At 53.0% G+C, this 23,366-nt stretch overlaps 1 long non-coding RNA gene across 2 annotated transcripts in view; it reads right to left on the bottom strand.

The window, feature by feature from the left end:
• Positions 1-22,965, bottom strand: part of LOC120410332 — a 46,035-nt gene extending 23,070 nt beyond the window's left edge. The window contains exon 1 of one of the 2 annotated variants that reach the window (XR_005602415.1): positions 22,819-22,965. This is a non-coding gene — a long non-coding RNA (uncharacterized LOC120410332). Of the gene's footprint in view, positions 1-4,425; positions 4,908-22,818 lie in introns of those variants that run through there. The other variant, XR_005602414.1, reaches the window with a different exon arrangement.
• Positions 22,966-23,366: the final 401 nt, after the last annotated feature.

The following is a 23,366-nucleotide window of genomic DNA, read 5'->3' as shown; positions in this document are numbered from 1 at the left end:
GCTTGACTCTGCAGCTTCAGGAGGTTGGACAGGTTCCCCCTGCCACGATGGGAATGCTGAACAAGAGAACTGCAGTGTCTCATCCCCAGCACAGCGTGGAGGGTGCTGTGGGAATCCCTTCACCAGCACTCTGCCCCTGCATGCAGAGAACTGGAAACTGGGGGATCTGGTCCCTGCAAGCGACCAAGGGACAGGTGACAGCAGCGAGGACGCAGCCCCCACACTCCGTGCTTTCACGTGGCAGCCATGAGAAAATTCGGTCTTGGTTGCCCATCTGGAGAGCTCCTTTGGCTGCAGATTGGGCCAACATGAAACCCCAGCTCGGGACTGCAGGAGCCTGAGGGATCTCGGAGTTCCAGAATAGTTTGGGTTGGGAGGGATCTTAAAGCCTCATTCCAGCCCCTGCCATGGGCAGGGACACCTTCCACTAGGCCAGGCTGCTCAGAGCCAGCGAGAAATATCCCAAGCTGCTCCCCTTGGGAATCACTGAGGCCTGGCAGCGGGATTCCAGCAGCCAGGGACATGGAGCAGGTGGCTGTGAGCTGTTCTCCTGCCACCAGCTGATACCTTAGGTTTTAACTTTTCCATTTTTCAAATCTTGTACTGCCTGGTGTGTGACTCTGAAGTTTCTTGTAGCCTGTTAATTTCTGCTCTCTCATGCCAGGCAGACATAACAAAGCCTCTCCAGGCCTGCTCTCCAAGGACACCCAGACTGTCCTAGGCCGAAAGTATAAACCAAAAGCTTCTGAAGGGGGGGGAAAGTGGAGGGGAAAACTGAAGCTTTAATTGGAGAATTAACCCTGCTATGCAAATGAACCAAACTTACACAAAAGTGTGAAGAACTCATGACCTGTTGTCCATCTTGGGGTCCCTCTCGGCAGTAGCCTCTGGCCCCCAGGGGGTACCTTTGAAGGCCTTTCAAATAAATACCTCTTTTATTCCCTTACTCCTGTCTAGTCTCTGTGTCTAGGAAGCCTCTCAAGGCATCCCAGCACCCACCACCTCTCAGAAAGAACATCTCTGACCTCCCAGGAGCCACAGTTTATCCCCATTTCCAGAAGAGTGGTTGCTACGGCAACAGAAAATGGTTTGCATTTTTAAATGCTCAAGGACATCCATTAAGGAGGCCGAGGATTGGGAGAGAGGAGGGATGGACTCAGCACGTGGCCCCAGCGTTGGATGAGCAGGTTTGGAGCAAGCCCAGGTTTCCATCCATGTAATAATGCATGGCTATTCTGGAATGCAAGAGCCTCCTCTTCACACTCCCCCCTGCATCATGGAAGAGAAGATCCAGGCAGGAAAACTCTGCTACTGGCAGCTGGACACAAACAGGGAAAAACAAAAACCTCACAAAAAAAAAGGAGGGGGAAAAAAAAAAAAGAAAAAAAGACATTTTCTCTAGAAGGTACTAAAATTGACTCCACTGTTCTCATTGAAATGGACAAGGACGTTCAGGCAGCACTCGCCAAGTTTCCTTCTCGAAAAAGACTTATAGAGAAAGTCCTCTGAGGGATAATTAGCTGGCTGACAGACAGGAAACGAGGATAAAAATAAGCGGAATATTTCCGCCGTGGAAGGAGATTATCTGCGGGATCTCCTCCCGCGATGGCACAGCGGCTCGCAGATCCCAGAGCTGCTCCCAGCCGGCCACTGGAGCACGGCTTTGGATGCCACCACTGCTGAAGGGAGAGCTCCCAAGTCATGGAATCATCACAGAATGCTTGGGTTGGAAGGCACCTTAAAGCCCATCCAGTTCCACCCCCTGAAACCTTCCACTCTCCCAGGTTGCTCCAAGCCCTGTCCAGCCTCCAAGGTGGAGCATTCCCTCTTGGAGCAGAGGCCGGGAGCAGGAGAGCACTTTGGGAAGGAGCTGTGGGATGGGATGAGGGGAAGCACTGGCTGCCAGCAGAGAGCAGGGAGCCAGCCTGGGGGTGACAAGGACCACGATTAATGTCTGGGCAGAGCCCTTGAGAGATCCCAGCTTCAGGCCAGGATGAAAGACTTTTAAAAAATTACTAAGGGGACCCTGTGATGGATGGGGGGAGAAAAAAAAAGTAACAAGCAGCAGGTTTAAACCCAACATTTATGCTGCTGGTTGCTTTTAAGTTCCCACAGCATCCTGAGCATGTTTTGCTCGGGTGAGAATCACTTCCCCCAAACAGTGCAGATTTGTCCGTGTGCCCATCCACGTAAATTCCACCTGGAATTCCGGCCTGCATCCCACCTGCCTGCCTCTCTCCAGTGTTCACGGGTGCTTCCTGCCCTGGCAGCTTTGGAATTTTCTCCCGGCTCTCAAACCAAGCTGAGCTGGTGCAGAGTGGAACCACGCCCTGCCCATGTGGAGAGCATGCAGTCCTGCCAAGGGCTCGGTGGCTTTCTGTGCTGCTGGCTGAGCCAGTGGTGGCTACCATAATTACAGGGGAGCCCGGGAACCTCAGGGGAGGCAGAGGGAAAAGACAGACTCGGTGGAAGAGGAGCTACGTGGTTTGGGAACTAATAATGCAAGGAAAGGCGCGTGGGACAGCTGGACATGCAGCAGCAAAAGCACAGCTCAGGCACCAGGATTTGCTTGGAGGGAGCACAAGTTCAACATAGGAAGGACATGGAGAGAGTCCAGAGGGAGCCATGGAGATGCTCCAAGGGCTGGAGCCCCTCTGGAGCCAGGCTGGGAGAGCTGGGGGTGCTCACCTGGAAAAGAGAATCTCCAGGGAGAGCTCAGAGCCCCCTCCAGGGCCTAAAGGGGCTCCAGGAGAGCTGCAGAGGGACTGCGGACAAGACATGGAGGGACAGGACACAGGGAATGGCTTTCCAGTGCCAGAGGGCAGGGATGGATGGGAGATTGGGAAGGAATTGTTCCCTGGGAGGGTGGGCAGGCCCTGGCACAGGGTGCCCAGAGCAGCTGGGGCTGCCCCTGGATCCCTGGCAGTGCCCAAGGCCGGGCTGGACACTGGGGCTTGGAGCAGCCTGGGACAGTGGGAGGTGTCCCTGCCCATGGCTGGGATGGGATGGGATGGGATGGGCTTTAAGGTCCCTTCTGACCCCAAACCATTCTGGGATTCTGTGATCCCTGAGCCTGACTGTGGAAGAGGCCATGGTGGGAGCTGTGGTTGGGAGTTTCGATCCTGCCAGCCACGTGCATTGAAGCGTTGGGAATGTCCCCAAAAGACTGGTGGCTTGCTGGAGATGTTTTAATTGTTCACAGTTATTTGTTTCCTTCTGTTTTCTGGGCTTCCATAGTTTGAAAGCTTCCTGCTCGACCAGCAGCCCTGGTGACAAACCTTTTCGAGAAAAGACCCTTTTGAAAGGGCTAAAGCAGATATTCTCTGCACCAATGTGATTTCAGAGCTGAGATTTAAAAGCCAGGCAAACAATGAGCTCTTGCTATGGACTGGGAGCTCTGGGCTTCGGTTCTGGAATGGGGGAGAAGAAATCTTCCTCTACCAGTGAAACCTCGGGTGCTGCAAGTAAGCAAATCCCATCCCCAAGATCCCCAGCCCCCAAACACACGTGTTCCTTGCTGCCCTGCTGCAAAGCTCCACATCTTCCCTCCTCCCACCCACCGGCTGTCTCTGCTACAGCTCCCAGCCTTTCCCCAGAGCCTGCTCAGCAAAGGATGCTCTTCCCCAAAAGAGCTTCCCACAAACGCTCTCCTCTCTGCTGAGGAATGCTCTGACACCAAAGCTGCTGCTTTCCCAACCTCTTCGAATCACAAAAGTTGGAAAAGCCCTCTAAGATCATCGAGTCCAGCCTTGCACTGCCAAATCCATGACTAAGCCTTGCTACCCAGGCTCTGATTTTTGCCCATTTTTTGCTTTTCACTTTCCATCTGCAGAAAGAGAAGCACTGAAGCAAAAATTCTGCCAGCAGATCAGTTTTCCACCTGTGCCAGTAACCCCACACCAGAGATGTTAGTGGAGGTGAAAGGGTTAAGGCAGGCTGGGGATAAAAGCAGTGGATTTATTAAATGAAGCAGAAAATCCTACTGTTTTCTTGCTGGAAAACATTTGCCTACTCCCCTCCCGACTTCTATCAAGAGCCCTGCAGGAAATCAAACTGTTCAAATCTGCTTTTCTGGTTCCAGTGGTTCCTAACAGGTCAAGGCACTCTTTGGCCAGCAGCAACCTCTTCTTGTCCCTCCCTCCCTCCCCATCTGGCACGGCAGGGGTTTACCACCCATCCTTGATAAAGATCTTTTCCTCCCGGTGCCTGATTGGGGCAGAGCAAAGGAGCAGAGAACATCCACGAGGAATTCCCGCATTCCCCACGGCGCCCTGAAATCTCCGACTCCTTCGACCACCGCGTTTTTCCAGCGCTGGCAGGAGAAGGGGGAAGCTCATTTTCGAGGAGAAGCAGTGGGATGCCTCGCTCCCTGCGCGCTTCCTCCTCTGCAGAAGGAGCCGTATGGCAGCGCTGAACTGTACTCACTGTGCTGGAATGACTCGGCCTTCTGGCTCTCTCCTCCAAGGCTGCCCAACTGTGCAATTGCCACCAAGCTGCCACCTGCCTGCCTGGCACACGCTGTTCCCCTCCCCGGGGCTCCAAACTTCTGCAGGCAGTCCTTTCCAACCTCGGATTTAGGGTGGTCTAGCTTGGTGTGGCCACCCACAGCACTGTGGTGTAGGCAGGGGTGTTCCTGCTGGTTCTCTCCAGGCCACAGCCCCCCCACCACGCTCTGTAAAACAGCATTTGGAGCCAGCTCATCCTCCTCTTCCTCCTTTCCAGGCCCCATCATGTGAATTCTTGTTGTCTCCTTTGGGTCAGGAGGCTCGGGAATGATTTTCCCCCTGCGTGGCACCTACCCCCTCCAAACTGAGTGAAATCCCAGGCAGGAAAATCCAAAAAAAACTGAGAATGAGTTTAGGGGAACGTCAACATCCGGCAGGTCCGTGTCACGTTGTGTCACACCTGATCCCACATCCCAGCTCAAACCATGGGATGCACACCCTGCTCTCCTCTGCACATCAAAGTGGCCCCAGGGTTCCTGGCAGCCCTGGGTAGCAGCTGATGAATCAGAAGCTGCTCTTCTCCTTTGGGTCACCTCCTGGAGTCGGGTGTGTCGAGAGGAGAGTGGTGGAGGACCAGCTTTGGCACCTCTCACAATGGGATCCTTGGGGTGTCCTGTGCAGGATCAGGAACTGGACTTGATGGTCCTTGTGGGCCCCTTCCAGCTCTGGATATTCTGTGATCCTATTCCCACCAGCAGAGCCACGTGTGGAGCAGATAGATCCAACAGGGATGGTCATAGACCTCAGTAGCTGGAAACAGCGGGAAAAGGGAGCCTGAAGTGCTCTGAAAATAAATTCAACCCCAGGAAACACTCTAAGGGAAGCCAGGCAGGTGTTAAATCAGAGCAGCAGGTATCTGCCTTAAGATCTTGTACACAACAGTGTTAACGATAAAATCCAGGTTTCTGCCTTCCTATGAAAGAAAATAAATATTGGAGCCACTCACCATTACAACCCAAGCAGGACCTGGGTGGGCTGCCAGGTGAAAGCTAAGATTTTACATGGGTGAGTTAAAAACCAGTAAGATCTCATATTAAAGAAAAAACCCTGTTTGGTGTTAAACTCGGTGCGGTTGGACGGCGAGGCTCGCTTCACTCTCCAGAAAGCAGATCCCCAGCGGGTTTATCTGCAGCTTAAGCAGATCCCTTTACAAATTAATCCAGTTCCACTCTCCTGGGGTACCTGGGATTGATGCTCAGCAGCTGTGGCAGTCCAGGCTCTGCCTTGGTGTCTGGCACATCCTCCCTGACTCAGGGGAGCTCAGATCGATCCAGCTCCACGCAGGGACCAGAAACGTGCCCTAGGCAGCTCCAGCACAACCAACCCCCTTTTCCCTGGGCTCAGCTTGCCCAGCTGCAGCATCAGAGCTCATCACTCCTGCCCCAAACCCGCAGAGTTTGCAGGCACACAATCGGACCACCCAAAGGGAACGGAGGAACCTCTCCCACGCGGGTGAGAGCCACGCTCGTCCCTCTGGAGAGGTGGTGGCTCAGCAGAGCTCTGCAGGATCCCTGCCAAGCACTGAGTGTGCCACAGGATCAGGGGCTGCTGCACAGACAATGCAAGGAGAGCGCCCATTAATTCGGCTCGCTTTGCACAAAGTCTTATTTTTAGTGCTCGCAAGCGGTGCCAGATTGGCAGCGTTATAAATAGAAGGCTTCTATTTATCCTACAGTCTCGGCACCGCCGTGCTAAGTCAGTCTGACGACCTCAATAAATCCAGATTAGGTGCTCTCGAGGCTGTGCCACCACAGAAAGAACATCTCCTCTGTGCTCAGGCACGGCTGGGCGGGCTGCTGCCCCTGTGCACCAGCCCGGGGCCTTCTGGTGTGTCTTGATGTGACACGAGCTGCCGTTCAAGGGAGACAGGGGATCCCCCCTCAGTCCTATTGAAAAGGTGATAAGGTACCTTATATTTTGGGGGTTTGAGGTTTTGGTTTGCCTCCCGGGACAGGGAGCATCCCACTCCACACCCTGTCCCTGAATGATGGCCAAGTGCCGCTCCGGGCAGGGTTCAGCCAGCTGAGGAAACCGTGGTGTCCTTGACATCACATCAGCTGCACCCATGAGGACAAAACACCAGGGCTGGGAGAGAGAGCAGCTTGCTGTTCTGGAAAGGTGGGGGGAAAAAAGGGTAAAGCAGGAAAAACAGTGTTGTTTGAATGAATAACTCCCAGCCAATAGTAAGATGTTGTTTTTCTAACAAGCTGACTGTCAGTAACAATTAAAACACCAAATCAGAATCCCAGAATGGTTTGGGGTCAGAAGGGACCATAAAGATAATCTCATTCCACTTGCCCAGGCTGCTCCAAGCCCCAATGTCCAGCCTGGCCTTGGGCACTGCCAGGGATCCAGGGGCAGCCCCAGCTGCTCTGGGCACCCTGTGCCAGGGCCTGCCCACCCTCCCAGGGAACAATTCCTGCCCAGTATCCCATCCGGCCCTGCAATCTGGCACTGGGAAGCCATTCCCCGTGCCCTGTCACTGCAGAACCTTGTCCAAAGTCCCTTTTCAGCTCTCTTAGAATCTCTTTAGGCACTGGAGAGGGCTCTAAGGTCCCCCTGGACTCCTAACAATTCTTCCCCTCTTAAAAAAAACCCCCACCCTCTCCAATTCCCTTCCACTTGTTTTCTTTCTTTTCAGGGAGTGGTTGGTTCATTCAATCTGTGGCATCATGACAATTCCCAGCACGACAAGCATCTCCTAGTGGTCACACACCTCCCTTTGAACTGGTCGTGCTGGTCCCAGAGACAGGGAGTGCTCCTCCTGCAAAGCCCGGCCTTTCAGGATGCCTGCTCCCAAAAATGCCACCTAATTCCTTATGCATCCACCCAAGCCCGTGCCCTCCTCCAAACCCCAGGCACGCTGCATGCCTGGAGACTGACTGGTCTTCCTCTAGGCTCTCAGCCAGGGAAGGGCAAGGGGAAAAGGTTTGGAAGCTCCAGTTACCTCCCCCTATCCCAGGTTGCTCCAAGCCCCAATGTCCAGCCTGGCCTTGGGCACTGCCAGGGATCCAGGGGCAGTCACAGCTGCTCTGGGCACCCTGTGCCAGGGCCTGCCCACCCTCCCAGGGAACAATTCCTTCCCAATATCCCACCTAAACCTACCCTCTGTCAATTGGAAGCCATTCCCCCCTCAAAGCCTGGATCTGGAACGGCTGCTGGAGAGTCTGGAGGCTTGGACTGTATTTTGTGGGCAGGGGAACAGAAGCAAAATGTAAAGTGAGATAGGCTGGCAAGGAGAAGGAAATAAAAATAAATAAAAAAATTAAAAGTAGTGTGTAATAAAATAGGTAAAATCTATAATAAAAAAAAAATCTATAATAAAATTTGAAATAAATAAATAAATAAAAAGTAAGAAAATGAGAAAAAGCGAGCCAGGCCTTGTGGGTTATTTGCCAGGCATTGCTGCCTGGGCTTAGAGTCACAACCCGGAGCACTGAAAACCATCACAGAGCTGCCTGTGCTGCTAAACAGGGATTTCAGCCAACTTCCCAGTGTTCAGGCGTGGCCCTGCATCATCATCACGTGCCAGGATGGGATGAGGATCTGGGATTCTGGGATGAGGGCTGCTGGAAGGCACACGGGCGCCGGAGCTCCCCAGCGGGCGACGCTCCCATTTCACGGCAGCTCCGGAGGTTTCGGGATGAGTTCCCTGTGCCTGAAATGAAAGCAGCAGCTCTCAAAGGCTTTCAAAAAATTAAAAAAAAAAAAAAGTAATTTTGTTGAAATGTCTATTTTGGGATTAAAATCTCCAGTCTCTTCAGGACAGAGGCGATATTGTGCTGCATAGGGCAGGGGCTGGGAGGGTGAGGCTCCCATCCAAGCCACCCCAGCTCTCATCCTCCCCTTCCCGGAGGCATGGAAGCACTTTGGTACCCCAGCCACCGAGCCAGAGAGACAGCACAGGCTGGGACCCGCAGCTCCTCCGTGCTTCCCGCTTGGAACAGGGAAGCGGAATAAAGAGCTGAAGGCACCCACACGAAGCTGTTAATGGCTTGGCAGGAGGGTGGGGTGTCCTGTGGCTTGTTAGCACCCCCACCTGGTCTGTCAGCACCCGCTGCCCTTCCAACACACATCCAGCTCCCGGGCCACGCTGGCTCCTGCCAGGACAGCAGCTTGTGCCTTGGACATGGCAGCCCTGGCACGCTCTGCCTGCAGCCAGGTCTCCTCCTGTTTGCTCCCCATGTGAGGAACCTCTCACCAGAGCACGCGGAGGTGACACTTTAGCTCGTTTTCCACTCATTCCGCCTGACTGGAAGCGACCTGAGCCTGGAGAGAGCTCCTGCCTCCCGGCTCCTGCTGGCACACCCCACTCTGCGGGGGTCTGGTCCATATTGTGCCCATCCAAGGCCAAGCAGGGCACTCGGCAGCAGTGCCTGTCCCTCTGGTTCCTGCCACAGAGCCGAGCTCCCAGACGCATGCCAGGGTGCTCCAGAGGAAGAGCAAAGAGGCTGGAAAGCTGACAGCTAGGTTGGCTTCCCTTGGATCCGTTCCTGAGCTGCCAGCTCAGCCAGACAGAAGGCTGCTTCCTTCTTTATTTCATAATTAAAGTGAAAAGCATCTTCTGGGAAGCCCATTCTCCTCATTTACCAAACGATTATTTACAACAATCACTGGTTTGCCCAAAGATTTATGCCTTCGGGACCCTTGAGAGGGTTTTCTGCTCCACCAGTCCTTCATCACTGGGGCTGAGGATGGCAATCCCGAGGGATGGAGCACACAAGCCCTGGCAGCAGCTGGAAAACACTCTTTTTCTCTGCTGGAACTCATTTCCAGCCCAGCTGTCCCACTGAAGTGACCATAAACAAGCTGCAAAGCAATTCCTCCTGCTCTGAGTTGTCATACTCCCAAAAAAAAAAAAAAAAAAATCCACAGAGCAAATCCTACTCTCAACCAGAGCCAAAGGAGACCTGCTCCAGCACCAGCCCAGCTGGGGTAAGTCAGTGTTCCATCACTATGAAGCAGTTTAATCCATTTATGCCTTGTTCAGCAGGAAGACAATCCCCTCCCAGACCTCTGTTTCCTGCACGACCACCAGGCACGGGCAGAAAAGAGTGGAAGAGGATCTTGTCCCACCTCATCCCACAGAGCCCTGATGGCAATCCCAAGACTGTCCCCCACTCCAGAGCTGAGGCAAGTCCTGCCAACCGTGATGTGCAACACGACAACGCTGAGTTCAGTGCAGAAGGAACACGGGATCCGTCTTGGCTTTCTCATTTCAAATCCTTGGAGATGGGCTCAAGCGATCCCTCAAGCTGAGCACAGGGTATTTTCTTCCTCGTGCCTCAGCTTACTGCCACAATTAGGGGAAGAAATCCTTCCCTGGGAGGGTGGGCAGGCCCTGGCATGGGGTGCCCAGAGCAGCTGGGGCTGCCCCTGGATCCCTGGCAGTGCCCAAGGCCAGGCTGGACATTGGGGCTTGGAGCAGCCTGGGATAGGGGAAGGTGTTTCATGGCACGGTGGGGGGGGGGGCGTGAATGGGATGAGCTTCAAGGTCCCTTCCAGCCCAAACAATTCCAGGATTCCATCCTGACTGTGCCCAGAGGAAAGCGTTATCCGCATGGGCTGCCTTTGACCCCCCAGCTCCATTCTGGTCTCTGGCAGGAGCAACAATTTGGTGTCACTGAATCAAAGCGGCCCCTGAGTGTGCAGTTTATGTATTTCTAGATCATTAAGCCTTCTCCTAGCGACAGTGTTTAAAAGCCATGATGACGTTTCATTCCTTTCACCCCCCCCCCCCGCCGCTGTTTGGCTCTTGAAAATTAAAAGATGAGCTTTGTAAATCTCACCGAGAAGAGGGAACTGTCACTTCAGCTTTAGGAGAAAAGCCAGCGAAGAAACAAAATTCCTCTTTTGGCAGAGGAGGAAAAAAAATTCCGTTATTAAAGGCTTAGAGACAAAGGCTCTCAACACAATTAAAGGCAAACCTAAGCCTTTGAAAGCAGAGGGCATGACACTGGAATACACACAAGAGGTGGAGATGAAAGCCTCCATTGTGGGGCTGCTGCAAAAGTTAAAAAAAAAAAGGAGAGTAGAGTTTCAATGGATGCATTTGCCTAAACCAAACTGGATGAGAAGCTTCCTAGAGAAGGGCTGGAGCCTTCCCATGTGTTTACACAATGCCAAGAGCCGCTGGGCTCGGTCTTAATTAGAATCCTGGGGCATTACTGGAATAACTTGGGGAGCGAGGGTCACAAGGTTCATTAAGCGGAAAGAAAACAGGGCTCCAATGTTTTCTGTGGGCAATTTTCCACCTGGGAAACCTAATCTTCCTTTCCAGCCTGCTAAGCTGAAGCAGAGAATGGTTTTGGTTTGGCGTTGTCGAGGCGTTTGTCACTCAGGAGAGCCGGCTGGGGACGCGGTGCTGCTCTCCGGGCACACGGGTGACTCTCAGCCCAGCAGCGCTGGGAAGATGTGGCCACCTCTGGAAAACACTGAGTTTTCCTGGCCTCTTGCAGCCTCTAAATTAAGAGCACCAGATCCAAGGAAAACCCATGTCCAGGGTGACAACATTGTTGCTTTGCTCCAAAACCCGCCCCTTGCTCTCGACCCCTCTACGTCCAACCAGCAGCACCACGAGCCAAACGCTCACCGTGAGATGCTCCCAACCACCATGGAAAGGTCCAAGACCCCTCACTGCCATTTGTCAAACCCTGTGCTGTAAGAGACCACCAGCAGCACCCCATAAAATCACGGATTTGCCATCCACCCTCTGCTGGCGCTGCCCGAAGCCAGGCGTGGCCTGGCCCTACGTGGCTGCACCACGCTGGGGAGAGGACGACCCTGCTGTCCTAAACTCTGACTCCTCCCTGAGAGGCTCAGATGGCTTTAAAGGAGAGCAGCTGCCTCTTTGCTGTGGATCACGTGGGCTACAGCAGCTCGTGTGTCTCTGGAAGGGGATTCTCCAGTGGTGGCTGGTTTTCCCCACCTTTGTGTTAATACAGGCAGTTTAACTTTTGTTAGTGCTGGGTTTAATCCAGGCCTCTGCAGGAAGGGCAGGAGTTACTTTATACCCAAGCTCAGCACCATTACTGGGAGGTTGGAGGGGGAGATTGTGCGGTAAGGACAGTGCACAGGGCTCCTAGGAAGGTCTGTCATTACAGATACCTGGCTTTTTAATCCTAATTCTCCTCTCCACAGAAGCTCCTGGATAGCTGAGCCTGTTTTGGGATGGCTTGGGTGAAGGCCAGAGCCATGCCAGGCACGCTCACATCCTGCTCGTAGCCACAGGACAGGCTAATTCGCTCTCCTCCACTCTGAAAATAAAAGCAAGGCCCAAGGATGGGTTTAGATTCCTCTTTTTTGTGTGTTTTCCACTGGTTGGTTTCGTCACCAAGGAGACCGAATTCCTACACTTGCTGTTTTAGACATTTCCCCGGAACATAAATCCCGGCTCCTGTGCCAATGGCCGTCACAGCACCATTACGTAAGGAACGTGGTGTGTGCTGAGCTGCAGCTTTGCTCGCTCTACCTGTGATCTGCTGGGTTTTTATGGCCAGCCAAAGGGAAAAATGACATCCTCTGGGTCTGCTCCCAGCCCAGCGTCGCCTTGAATCACTCGCCTCATATCCACGTAGAAAACCCTGCAGAAAACACAACAGGGCAAGGAAAATAATTCCTGGTGTGCTCCTGCAACAGCAGCTGAGGCACAAATTCAGAAAATACCACAGTTACCAGGCCCCTTCCTGACCCCAGTGAGCAGCAATGCCTCTCTCTGTGCCCTAATCCTGGCTGGTTTTTGTCCCTCCCCCCTATCAACCCCACTCCTAAGTGGGAGATCAATTTTCAAAGCACCACACAGCAGCACCATGGGATGGTGTTAATGGGAATTCTGTGCCCGGGATGCCTTTCAGAGCACAGGCCTTGCCAAGTTTATCCCAGAGTCCCGCAGGACACAGACTGTCTCATGTTGTTTGCCTGATGCCTGTCACACTGGCCTCCATCTCCATGGCAATCCTGAAAATCGAGCATGTGACCAAAAAACGGGAGGCAGAGCTCCTGCGAGGAGGGCAAGGCGATGCCCGCTGCAGGATGTCGGACCAGGAGATAAACGGGATGTTTGCCACGGGTCAGGGATGCCATCAGGGCTCTCAGAGCTGTGAAACCTCACCAGGAGCCCACGGTGGGTCACTTATATAAATGGTTACCTAATGCCGTGTCTTCCCGGATCTGCATCCCAGGGAACTGATCCGCCGGAGAGGCCGCTCTGGGAACGCATCGGGGAAGATGTGCCGGAGGTTTCAGAGGTGAAGGGCGCTGCCTCTCTGAGCCCCACAAAGCACCCCAAAAGAGAAAGCCAGCGAGCTGGCGTGCTGTGCAGCAGAGAGATGCCCCCCTACACCGCTCAGTGTCTCTGCATTTGACCTCCTAAGCTCCCAAAATGCAGCCCAACCACACCTCAGGGCTGGCTTTTTACATCAGCCCCTCTTCCTCCCTTTTCTAGAATCAGCAACAGAATCCTTTCTCGAAGCAACAGCTGGTTTCCATGATCTTATTTTCAAGCCAGCTCCTTAACAGATATTCCCTCCCCCTCCTCCCCCCACCCAGTTTTAGCTGTGTTTCTCCCCCATCTGGTCCCTCTGTGCTTGGAGGAATGCCAGTACCTCCTAGGACAGAAAAAAAAGCTCCTCTCCAGTTTGGGATTGCTGGGAAAACGTGAGCAGGCGGCTGCAGTGTCTGTGGCCATTCTTAGCTCCAACCTTGGACCATGCCAGGAGGCTTCCAGCAGCTCTGAGCCTGTGCCTGCTGCTGGGTGAAGGTGATCTCCAGCCCCCTGGGCATCTCCATGTACCCCTTGGGCCAGTCTGAGGTACAGAGAGAGAAGCTGAGTAGGTGACACTGCATGGAAAACCATCCCAGGGGCGGTTTAACCTGTTTGCTGACCTCAGGCATTACTTTCCTTCTTCTCTTCTCCCCCCCAAAAATGAAACACAGCAACTTCTAAAGATGCTGGTGAGGGTAGAGGGAAGTCCTGAAAGATTTCTCCATAATCCATGAGGTTGTGGCACCATTTCTCACCTGTTGAACACTGCACCAGCTCTGCATGCCTGCTCCATCCTGCTCCTGAGCCAAGCAGCAGCACCACTTTTTTTAGGATTGGCGAGAGGGAATACGTAGTTTGCCGTTTCTGGCTGAACCAGACCAGACAAGCATCCTGGAAAACATCAGGAAATCCAGTCCAGGATGAAGTAAAGGCTTTGGGGCACTTCCCATTGTTGCTGGTGCATGTGAGGAAAAGTTCCTTTGTTTTTAGGACAATAGCTTCCTTGCCTCCAGGGATCCTGGTTAGAGCTCCCCTTTCTTGCCTGTGTTACAGCTCAGGAATGAAAAACAAAGAAGGAATTGAGGAAGGCCAGTCCAAGCAACCCCAGGAAAGGGTGGGTTTGTGCTCCCCTGAGCACGGGCTTTGTTAGGGCAGCCAGGGAGGTGTGAGATTATGGCAAAGGGGATTTTCCCTGTTGGTCGCAGCCACCTCTTCCCCTGTCAGGCAGGAAGCCCGTGGCGAACCCCTCTGGGTCCCTTACGGTGGCCACGGCTGGGTTTGTCACAGGCTCTAGGCTAACGAGACCCACAAGGGACAGCGATATAAAATCTCCAGGGCTCAGGGCCATCCCGGGAAGCTGCAGGCTCAAAAAGCAGGGTGAGCCAGCTCAGGCTGCCTCTCTGCCAGCAGGCTGTCTGCATCCAGCTCCTGTCCTCGGCTGCCTAATCCGAGGAGACAGCAAAGACACTCACACCGACAGGCACACACCCTCCTGGGAGCGTGGCCATGCCTGCCAGGGAAGTGTCTCCACAGCGGCTGAGCATTCCGAGCTGGGAAGGGGGGGATGCCCAGGCAGGTGAGGAGGCAGCTGGTTCATGCCACACTGACTTGGCAGGACAGCGAGTTGCCCATTGAAATCAGCACAGCCCAGAGGGGCCTCAGGTGGAGAAGAGAGCCCAGGTTACTTCCCAGGAGCAGCAGAAAGGATTATCCCGTCCTTAGAAACACGTTGTGACACGAGTTACGCTCTTCTTTCAAACCAAGAAAGAACCACGGAATTGTTAAGGTTGGAGAAGGCCTCCAAGACCAAATCCAACCATTCCCCCAGCACTGCCAAGGCCACCACAAAACCATGTCCCCATGGGAACTTTTAAACCCCTCCAGGGATGGAGACTCCACTACCGCAGGCAGTCCCTCACAAGGCCTGACCACCCTTTCCACGGAGAAATTCTTCCTGCTGCCCAACCTAAACTTCCCCTGGCACAACTTGAGGCTGTTTCCTCTCAACCTGTCCCTTGTTCCCTGGGAGCAGAGCCCAACCACCCCACTCCTGTCAGGGACTTGCACAGAGCCACAAGGTCCCCCCTGAGCCTCCTTTGCTCCAGGCTGAGCCCCTTTCCCAGCTCCCTCAGCTGCTCCACAACCTCCTAACCCTGTCCCATAACACACACAGGCACATTCTTAGATCCAGTTTAAAGGGATTCTGGATCAATCCCAGCCACCAGTAGGGCCTCACACTCCTAGTGCCTCCCCACCCTGGCAGTGAGGAGATTCCCAGAACTCCAGGTCTGGCTTTGCTCTTTCAGCCTCTGGACACAAAACCAGGTTTTAGAAGGCGATTCAAAACCTTTCTCCTATTAGGAAAGATTAACAGCCCAGAAAAAGCTTTTTTTAGGGTGACATCCATCCCAGTTTTGTAAAGTGAGGGGGACAAATCCTTAAACAAAGCCAACAGTAAGGAAGCCATGGCTTGGAAAGGACCTAGCAGGCTCCTTGGATCCACTCTGCACTTCAAACTGCCCCCAGACCCCCAGCCTTTGCTCATCTCCCCTGTGTCCACACAAACAGGAGAGTGAAAGATGCCTCTCTGCTCCCCCATGCATGCCCAGCATCCCCAGGAACAAGATTTATTTGGATTTTCAGGAGCTGGACAAAAACCCCTCAATTTTCTGAAAAAAACCCACCCCCAACAATAAAGTGAGGTTTTTGCCTCACTGTCTGAAGCTGGGCTGCAGGGAAGGTTTTAGTGCAGGGACATAAGAGAAGGATTTCAGACCTGCAGTGAGTCTCGCTACGAGGGGCAGATGAAAGCAAACTCCCAGCATGGAGGGATAAAACTCCTGATGCAACCAAACAGCAGGATAATCTATCCCCTTTTGAAGCACCTCTGGAAGCAGGAATGGGGAGAGCAGCAGGGTGAACCACAACAGAGTGAGGTGAATGGGTGTATTTTGAAAACCGAGTGGTGTGGTGAGGAGATCCATGGCTCCAGATGCTAAATCCATGCTCCACTCCTGATGTCCTGCTGAAGGGAGCAGAGAGGCTCCTACTCATTGCTTATTCCCTGCTCCAAGGCTTAACAGCCCTCTGCACCACCAATAATTAATTGTGGGGAAGCAGTAATAATTAATTAGATGTTAGGAAGCTTCAGTTAGGCTGCTCTTCTCCAAGGAAGAGGAAAAATTTAGGACTCCCACCTCCTTCAGTGCCACAAGCCCAGCTTAGCTGAGCTGAAGACAGAAGTTAAGCCTGACCAACCACAGCAATCCTGACCTGAAAGGGACCAACAAGGATCAAGACCAGCCCAACAATCCCACCCTGTGCATCCCTGAGAGCATTGTCCAAATGCCCCTGGAGCTCTGGCAGCCTCAGGACTGGGACCATTCCCCGGGGAGCCTGCTCTAGGTGCAGAAAAGCAGCCCCAGGCCTTGCTTTCAAGACTTCCAAGCAGCAACCTCAGCCAGGGAAAGCCTTGCTGTGCCTTCTGCTGCTCAGCTGTGCAAGGCAGAGCCTCCCTTCCCCTCTGAACCACCTCTGAGCATCCCTCTGCTCCACAGACAGATGGATTGGCCTGGATGTGTCACAGAGCAAGGCAAGAGGCAGACCCCAGCATGTGGAGCAGGGAAGGAATCCTTCCTCTCCAGAGGAGCTGCACCTGGATTTCATTGAACTCATAGCAGGCCATTCCCAGAAAGGCTGAAATCTGGAGCAAGCTCCAAGCTGATTAACAACCAGGGTCTTGAGGAATTGATTTATGTGGGGGAATTCATGGGATTCAACCAGCCTTGCTCAGCCAAGTCATGATTAAAGGAGACAACAGCCTAGAAATACCTGGGGGCTAAAAAAATCCAATGGCACATCGCTGTGGGGCTGCCCAGAGGCCAACCTGCAAGTCTGGAGATGAGGCAATGGAGACAACGAGCAGGAGGCTTGGCCTCACTGAGGGTGTTGCAGCAGCAGAGGGTGACACAGGGGGACGGCCAAGAAGGAGGACCCACTGTACGGTCCCAGAGGGGCTGCGTAGCTCCATAAAGCCATCAGGAAGGCATGGAAAGGTTGCCTTTCCCACAGGAGAGCAAGAAAGGGCTGTCCATCCAGCTGTGGGTCAGACCCCAGGCCGGGGGCTTTCCTCCCAGTGTGGTGGCCCCAGAACAGCTGGCCAGCTGCAGATGGGCACGGCCTGCTGCAGCATCCAGAGACCCCAGGAGCTGTGGGGGGCTGCCTCTGCCCGGCAGCCGATGCCATCTGCGGGGTGAGGCAGCAGGACATCGATTCAACTCTCACCAGACAAACAACCTCTCTCTGGGCTCTTCAGCGCAGGGCTTCAGTCTTCTGCGTTAATATTTTAACAGATTTACAGTGGAGTCGCTCAGCAGGGAGGTGAGGGCAGGGATGCAGAGAAGCAGGAGGGGAAGCACAGGCTGGGAGGTTTGGGGTTTCTGCAAGCAGGCTGTGAAATGAAGGTTTTCAATCTAAAGAGGCTCCCACTGTTCTTAGTTCCCATTAGCACTGCACCAAAAGCAACACGCTGGGCTGGAGTCTCCAGCCTGCAGCTCGAAGGAGGATGAGGGATCAATCATGGCATCATTTAGGTTGGAAAAGCCCTCCAAAGTCATCGAGTCCAACCATTCCCCCAGCACTGCCAAGCCCACCACTAACCCACATCCCCAAGTGCCACATCCACATGGCTTTTAAATCCCACCAGGGATGGGGACTCCACCACTGCCCTGGACAGCTGTGCCAGGGCCAGATAACTTCTTTCCATGGAGAAATTTTTCCTAAAATCCAATCTAAACCTAAACCGAGATGAGCTGGGCTGTGTGGGAGGCACAGCCACCAGCATCCTATGGCTTGGGTGAGGCGTGCACCTCACCCAAAAGTCCTCTGCTCCCATTCAGCAGCACAAAACCTCTGGCACAGAGGTTTCTCCATGGTTGCAGAGCACATTCTCCCTCCAAAATATTTCTTTCCCATTTTTCCCTCTACAAAGCAAGCAGCACACAAACCACAAGCCAGGAGCTAAGCTGTTCTCAGCCATCACGGCCTTGGAGGAATCCAGGCTGATTTACCCCAGCTGGGAGGAGGCATCTGCAAACTGGAGACATTTCATCACCACGTGGCTGCTGTGACAGCTTGAAAGGGAATCCTGCAGCACGAGGGATCATCTGTATCCCAAATCCCAACATCCTGTGCTGTCCCCTGCCTCAGAAACCAAGTGCTTTTGGCGAGTTCATTGTCAAGACAAAAAGTTTGGGGTTTCCAGTTTGTTCTTGAGCAGCCTTCATCTCCTCTGCACGGTGGAAGGAAATGCACGCTGCTCCTTTTTCCCACAAAATGGGAAGCTGCTACCGAATCCAATATAATAAACCTTGTTTTTCAACACAGCTGCTGCTACATCCTCTGCAGACCTGGCCATCAAGTGAGTGAGCTTTCATGGAAAAGTCAGGCAGGAATTCCACGGCTGCAGAGGCTCCAGTCACCTTTGAAGGGTGTTCTTACATGGAACTGAAAATGTTGCATCCAGGACAAAACTATAGCGTCCCACCTCTATCCCACTCTCCTAAACAAACCTCGGAGCCCATCAGAGAGCTTTGATAACGAATAAAATAACCAAACCTACCCCAAAACCCAAAGGGAGAGTTACAAACAGCACCTATTTCTCCTTGGAATGACCCAGACAGATTTGAGCACCAGCATTTTCACCCCTTTGTCAAGGCGGGTGATGAAGAACATCTCCTACCCCACCAAATGCATGTAAAACACAACTCCACCACACAACAGTCCTGAACCCACAGCGCCAGGAAGGCTGCATTTACTCCGAGATTTCCAGGAAATGACTCAATCAGCAGAGGAGAAACACTGTAGTGAAAAAAGGGAATGGGAATTTAAAGGGATCCTTTTCAAGTTAACCAACAGAGCCGTCTGAGATGCAGAAGCCGCTGAATTTGCCCTTGGGCTGTGGGGAATGAGTCATTTTCTTTTCTCTCTCAGTATAAATGTCATCCCTTAGCGACTTCACCTTTTTCCCTGCATTGCTGGGAGACGGGTGTCGGGCACTGCTTAAGGGTTTTTAATTTAGGGAGAGGGCTGTTGGTTGCCCAGCTGGGTGTTTATGATGGGATTTTTCTCTCCTGTGCCTGGGGCTGGAAGCAGAGGGCCACCGAGGAGGGTCTTCTCTGCTGCTTTGGCTGGCTCAGGCAGGGACGGGAGGCATGTGGGGGGACCTTGGAATGTGGTCTGCAGGGCAGATGGCTCCAGCTCTCCACTGAAGTGCTGCCTGTTTCTAAGCACGACTTAATCCCTGCCCACAACTCCATGCTTTCGAGAAATGAGTAACAGAAGGGCACGTTTTCTACCCAAAGATCTCAAAGGGAGCCTGAAACCCTAGGAAATAAATCAGCCAGGAAAGGGAGCTGAGCCACAGCAGCACAGGAGACCCTAACCCTGACACATCCACATCCCACACAACAACCCAGGACTCGGCAAGCCCCACGATGGTTTAGATCTCTACATGTCCCATTTAGCCCAAGGATTGGCCCAGTAACCTAGGAGGCTCTTTCCAGCCAAGGTCAAGGGTCTGAGTGGAGCCTGCCTCCAGCAGGAAGATGAGGACCACAGAGATGCTCCAAGGGCTGAAGGCCCTCTGCCCTGGAGCCAGGCTGAGACTGGATGTGTTCACCTGGAGAAGGGAAGGCTCCAGGGAGAGCTCAGAGCCCCTTTCCAGTGCATAAAGGGGCTCCAGGAGAGCTGGAGAGGGATTTTGGGCAATGGCCTGAAGTGACAGGACACAGGGAATGGCTTCCCACTGCCAGAGGGCAGGGAGAGATGGGATATCGGGAAGAAATTCTTCCCTGTGAGGGTGCTGAGGCCCTGGCACAGGGTGCCCAGAGAAGCCATGGATTCCTCACCCCTGGAAGTGTCTCAGGCCAGGCTGGACAGGGCTTGGAGGAGCCTGGGCTAGTGGAAGGTGTCCCTGCCCATGGAATGAGACGGTGTTTTGGGTTCCTTCCAACCCAAGTGTCTCACTCATGGAAGGAAAGCATAGCACAGACCAGTGCAGGATGGCACCTCTGCTCTCAACTCTGCTGCTGGAGCTGGAATAAAGAATGGGGACATAAAACTTAACAGGAATCTAAAGAGGTAGAGAAAATTGGTCCATGAGATTTCCTGCCAGCCTGTGTCACCAATCTCCCGCTGCTGAATGCGCACATCCCAGCAGGAGAGTGGAAGAGAAGGTTTTGCAGCAATGAGTAAAACAAGAATCCCCCTCTCTATTTGAAGCCTGCCTTGCTCAATCTGCACTGATGGCAGCCTTTGCATTCAGACCACTATCTGAAGCTTTGTCCTGCTGTCTTCCCACTGTGGCACCACAGGAACAAGACACAGTGGCCCAGGGAGGCAACCCTGCCCTCCCCGCCTCCCTCATGCCCAGGAGCACATGCCTCACCCCTGCCCCAGAAACCATTTTTAGGGAAGCTGTTAAACCAGGCTTCTTGCTGGCTCCTGCCCTTCCATCATCCCAAATAACTTCTAATGAGGTCAAGGATGGAGTTATCAGCCTCCAAGGAGCTCTGAGGTGTTCACAGAGATGCAGAACCCAGCTCCGGGTACCTTCACAGGATCATCCCTTCCTTACGTGGCTGAAGGAAATTCTTTGCCTGTGCTTTGGCTTCCAGCAAGCTGAGCAACACAAGAAGCTGCTCTGCAAAATGTGTGCCTAATCCTGGAGAGCTTTTTTTTCCAGCTGACTTTTAATGAGATATGGTCTCCCTCCCCACCAAGCTCCCCTTTAGATCAACTTTGTTCCCTGCCTGGCGTGTTGAATCCCCACCAAAACACATCTCAGAAGCTGCAAAGGAAAGCATAAAACACACTTTCCCCTCTGGAGCAGCAGCACAGCAGAGAGGCAGCTGCACCCTGCACTACAGGGACATGCTGGGCACCTAATTGCACACACACATCCCCACTAATTCATCCCCTAATTCATCCCACGTGCGCCCGACTGCGGAGCCGGCCCAGCCCAGGCTTTGAAGCAGAGCAGATGTGCCCCGGTATCGGGAAGTTATCAGCTCCACGAGGCCTCCAGACAGCCAGGGGACACAGTTGCCTTTGGCTGAGGATGAAGGCATCTTTTCTGCTTTGGACAAGGGCAGCTGGACTCAGCTCATGCTCCCCAAAAACCCCCTGGGCCATCGGTGCTCTCTGTACTCAGCAGGGTCTGACCTGCATTGCAGCCACAGGCCCTCAGATTGCCCCCTCAGCAGCCAGGGCTTCCAAAATTGTTGGTTTTTGTGTGTCTCCATACACAGCTGCACTCCCAGATTTCCACCTGGCACACTCAGTCCCTTCTCAGAAGGCCCCTCAGGGTGGTCACGAGCCCCTGGCCTGCTCCAGGCTCCGCGTGTGCAGCGTTGCCGATGGAGAGCAGAACACAGAGTGACATTTTTTGGACACTTCCAAAGATGCTGACTCCACGCTGGGCAGCCTGTTCCAAGGCCTGGCCACCTTTTCAGTGAAAACGTTTTTCCAGTTATCCAACCTAAACCTGCCCTGGAGCAGATGAAAGAAACACTTTCACTGCCTGGCTCTGAGCTACGGCAAACTCTGCTCCTCCCCATCAGCGAGGGTTCTTCCATGACATGCAGAGGGTGGGATGCTCCCAAATCTGGCAGAAATGGTAAATACAGGGCTGACATGCTCAGGCGAGGAATCAATTATGGCCGCAATGGTGCGGAAATGTTTTCAGCATCAATGAATCCCAGAATGGTTTGAGTGGGAAGGGATCTTAAAGCCCATCAGATCCCATGGGCAGGGACACCTTCCACTATCCCAGGTTGCTCCAAGCCTCGCCCAACCCAGACTGGAACACTTCCAGAGGTGTGGCGAGACTGCTCCTGTCCCATGGGAATACTCTGGGAATAAAGGGCTGGGAGGAAAGCAGCAAAAAAGATACAAAGCTCCCCCTAAAGATATGACTTAATTGCAGCCTGCCTCTCTTTGAGGTGCAAAATTCACAGCTGTCCCTCACACATAAATGTGGTGGACACCTCTAAAAGCATCTTTTGTCCTGTCTTTTGTAAGAGAAGCTTTAGTTACAGCAGAAACTTCACCAGAGTTTTCAGGGACGTGGAGAAAGTGCCTTGGTAACCTCCAGAGTAATTACAGTGTTAAGTTTACCCTGAAGCTCCTGAAGGCCGAGGAAATTGCTATGGGCAATAAATAGAAACGGATGGTCTGAGAGCCTGGCCTCCAGCACAAAGTCCATAATTTCAGACTGGCAAGGAGATGTTAATCTGTCTTTCTCTCTCTTTTTCTTTTTTAAGCACCATTTGAAGTGGTTTTGCTTAAAAAAAGCCCATGTCAAACCTAGCCCACTCTTTACTCCAGCACAAGATTTTTTTTTCACTTGACGTGTCCTTGAGCTGCTGTTCCAGCCCAGGAGGATGGTGGCTCACTGGCTGCCTCAAGATAAAAAAAAGAAATGCCTAAGTCTCAGCTCTCCTAGGACCACCTAAAATTCACACTACCATTATAATTTCATTAGATTCGCATTACCGCAATAATACCATCAAATTCCCACTAACCATACATGTGCAGGAGCATCCATGGACAGGACATGGACACAGGACAGCAGCCCAGAAAACCTCACAGCTCCAAAGCCCAGTCACCTGTAAATTCCCAGATGCTGCTGATCATGAACCACCTCAGTGCAAAGGTGGATCCCGATTTTACAAAGGCTGGGAAGAGCCAAGGGGAGTTTCTCAAACTTTGTCCCACTCCTCCAGCTTCCAGCAGCAAATCTATCCATGACATGACACTGGCTCCTCAGGGAGAACTAGGAAGCATCAGAGCAGAGATTTTGCCAGCCACAAAATGCTCTTTTTCCCCTCCTCTATCGTGTCCTGGGGTTCCCAAGCAGGGAGATGTGGAAGAGCTGAGGAGTCCACATGGGGGTTTTTCCCAGAACCAGCCTAAATTTCAGGCTCTTTCCCCAAGACACACAAACTTGCAGCTGGGTCAGAGAGCCCAGGCAGCCCTTCCAGTTGATACCTTTCAGGATGGAAATGCCTCTTCTGTTTTTGTCAAGCAGGAGCCACTTGTCTCCTCTTCACATGGCAACTCCTCCTTGCCAATGGAGTTGGGAAGGATTATCCATCCATCTGAAGGAAGCAGAGCAGCTCCACAATTTTTGAGCAGGCTGCGTTGCCTGGCATAGGAGAAATAAAAGGGATTAATGAAGGCATTGGCAGCACAAAGAAAGCACGGACAGGTGCCAAGCCAAAATACAGGACCCCAGGGATTTAACTTCCCTTCTGAAGCACCCCTCACCTTTCACCAGGCTCCTCTGCCACCTTTTAGCTTCTCCTGCTTGAAGATGTGGTGGGACACTCAGCCTAGTCGTGCCTCCAGCCACCTGCTGAACTTTTTCTGACCTCACTTGCCCAGTCCTGATCCCACTGAACTCCACAGGCATCTTCCTCTCTTTGTTACATCAGGCTGACAACACTTTTCTTTCTTACAGTGCATTCCCCCCCTCCCTCTATTCCTTACTTTTCCTCCTCTATTGATCCAATTCCAGCATCCCTCACTGACACCAG

The sequence above is a fragment of the Corvus cornix genome, chromosome 7 (assembly GCF_000738735.6).
Source record: "Corvus cornix cornix isolate S_Up_H32 chromosome 7, ASM73873v5, whole genome shotgun sequence".
Classification (NCBI taxonomy): domain Eukaryota; kingdom Metazoa; phylum Chordata; class Aves; order Passeriformes; family Corvidae; genus Corvus; species Corvus cornix.
Note: the sequence above shows the minus strand (reverse complement) of the source record. Positions and strands in the feature narration are given on the sequence as shown.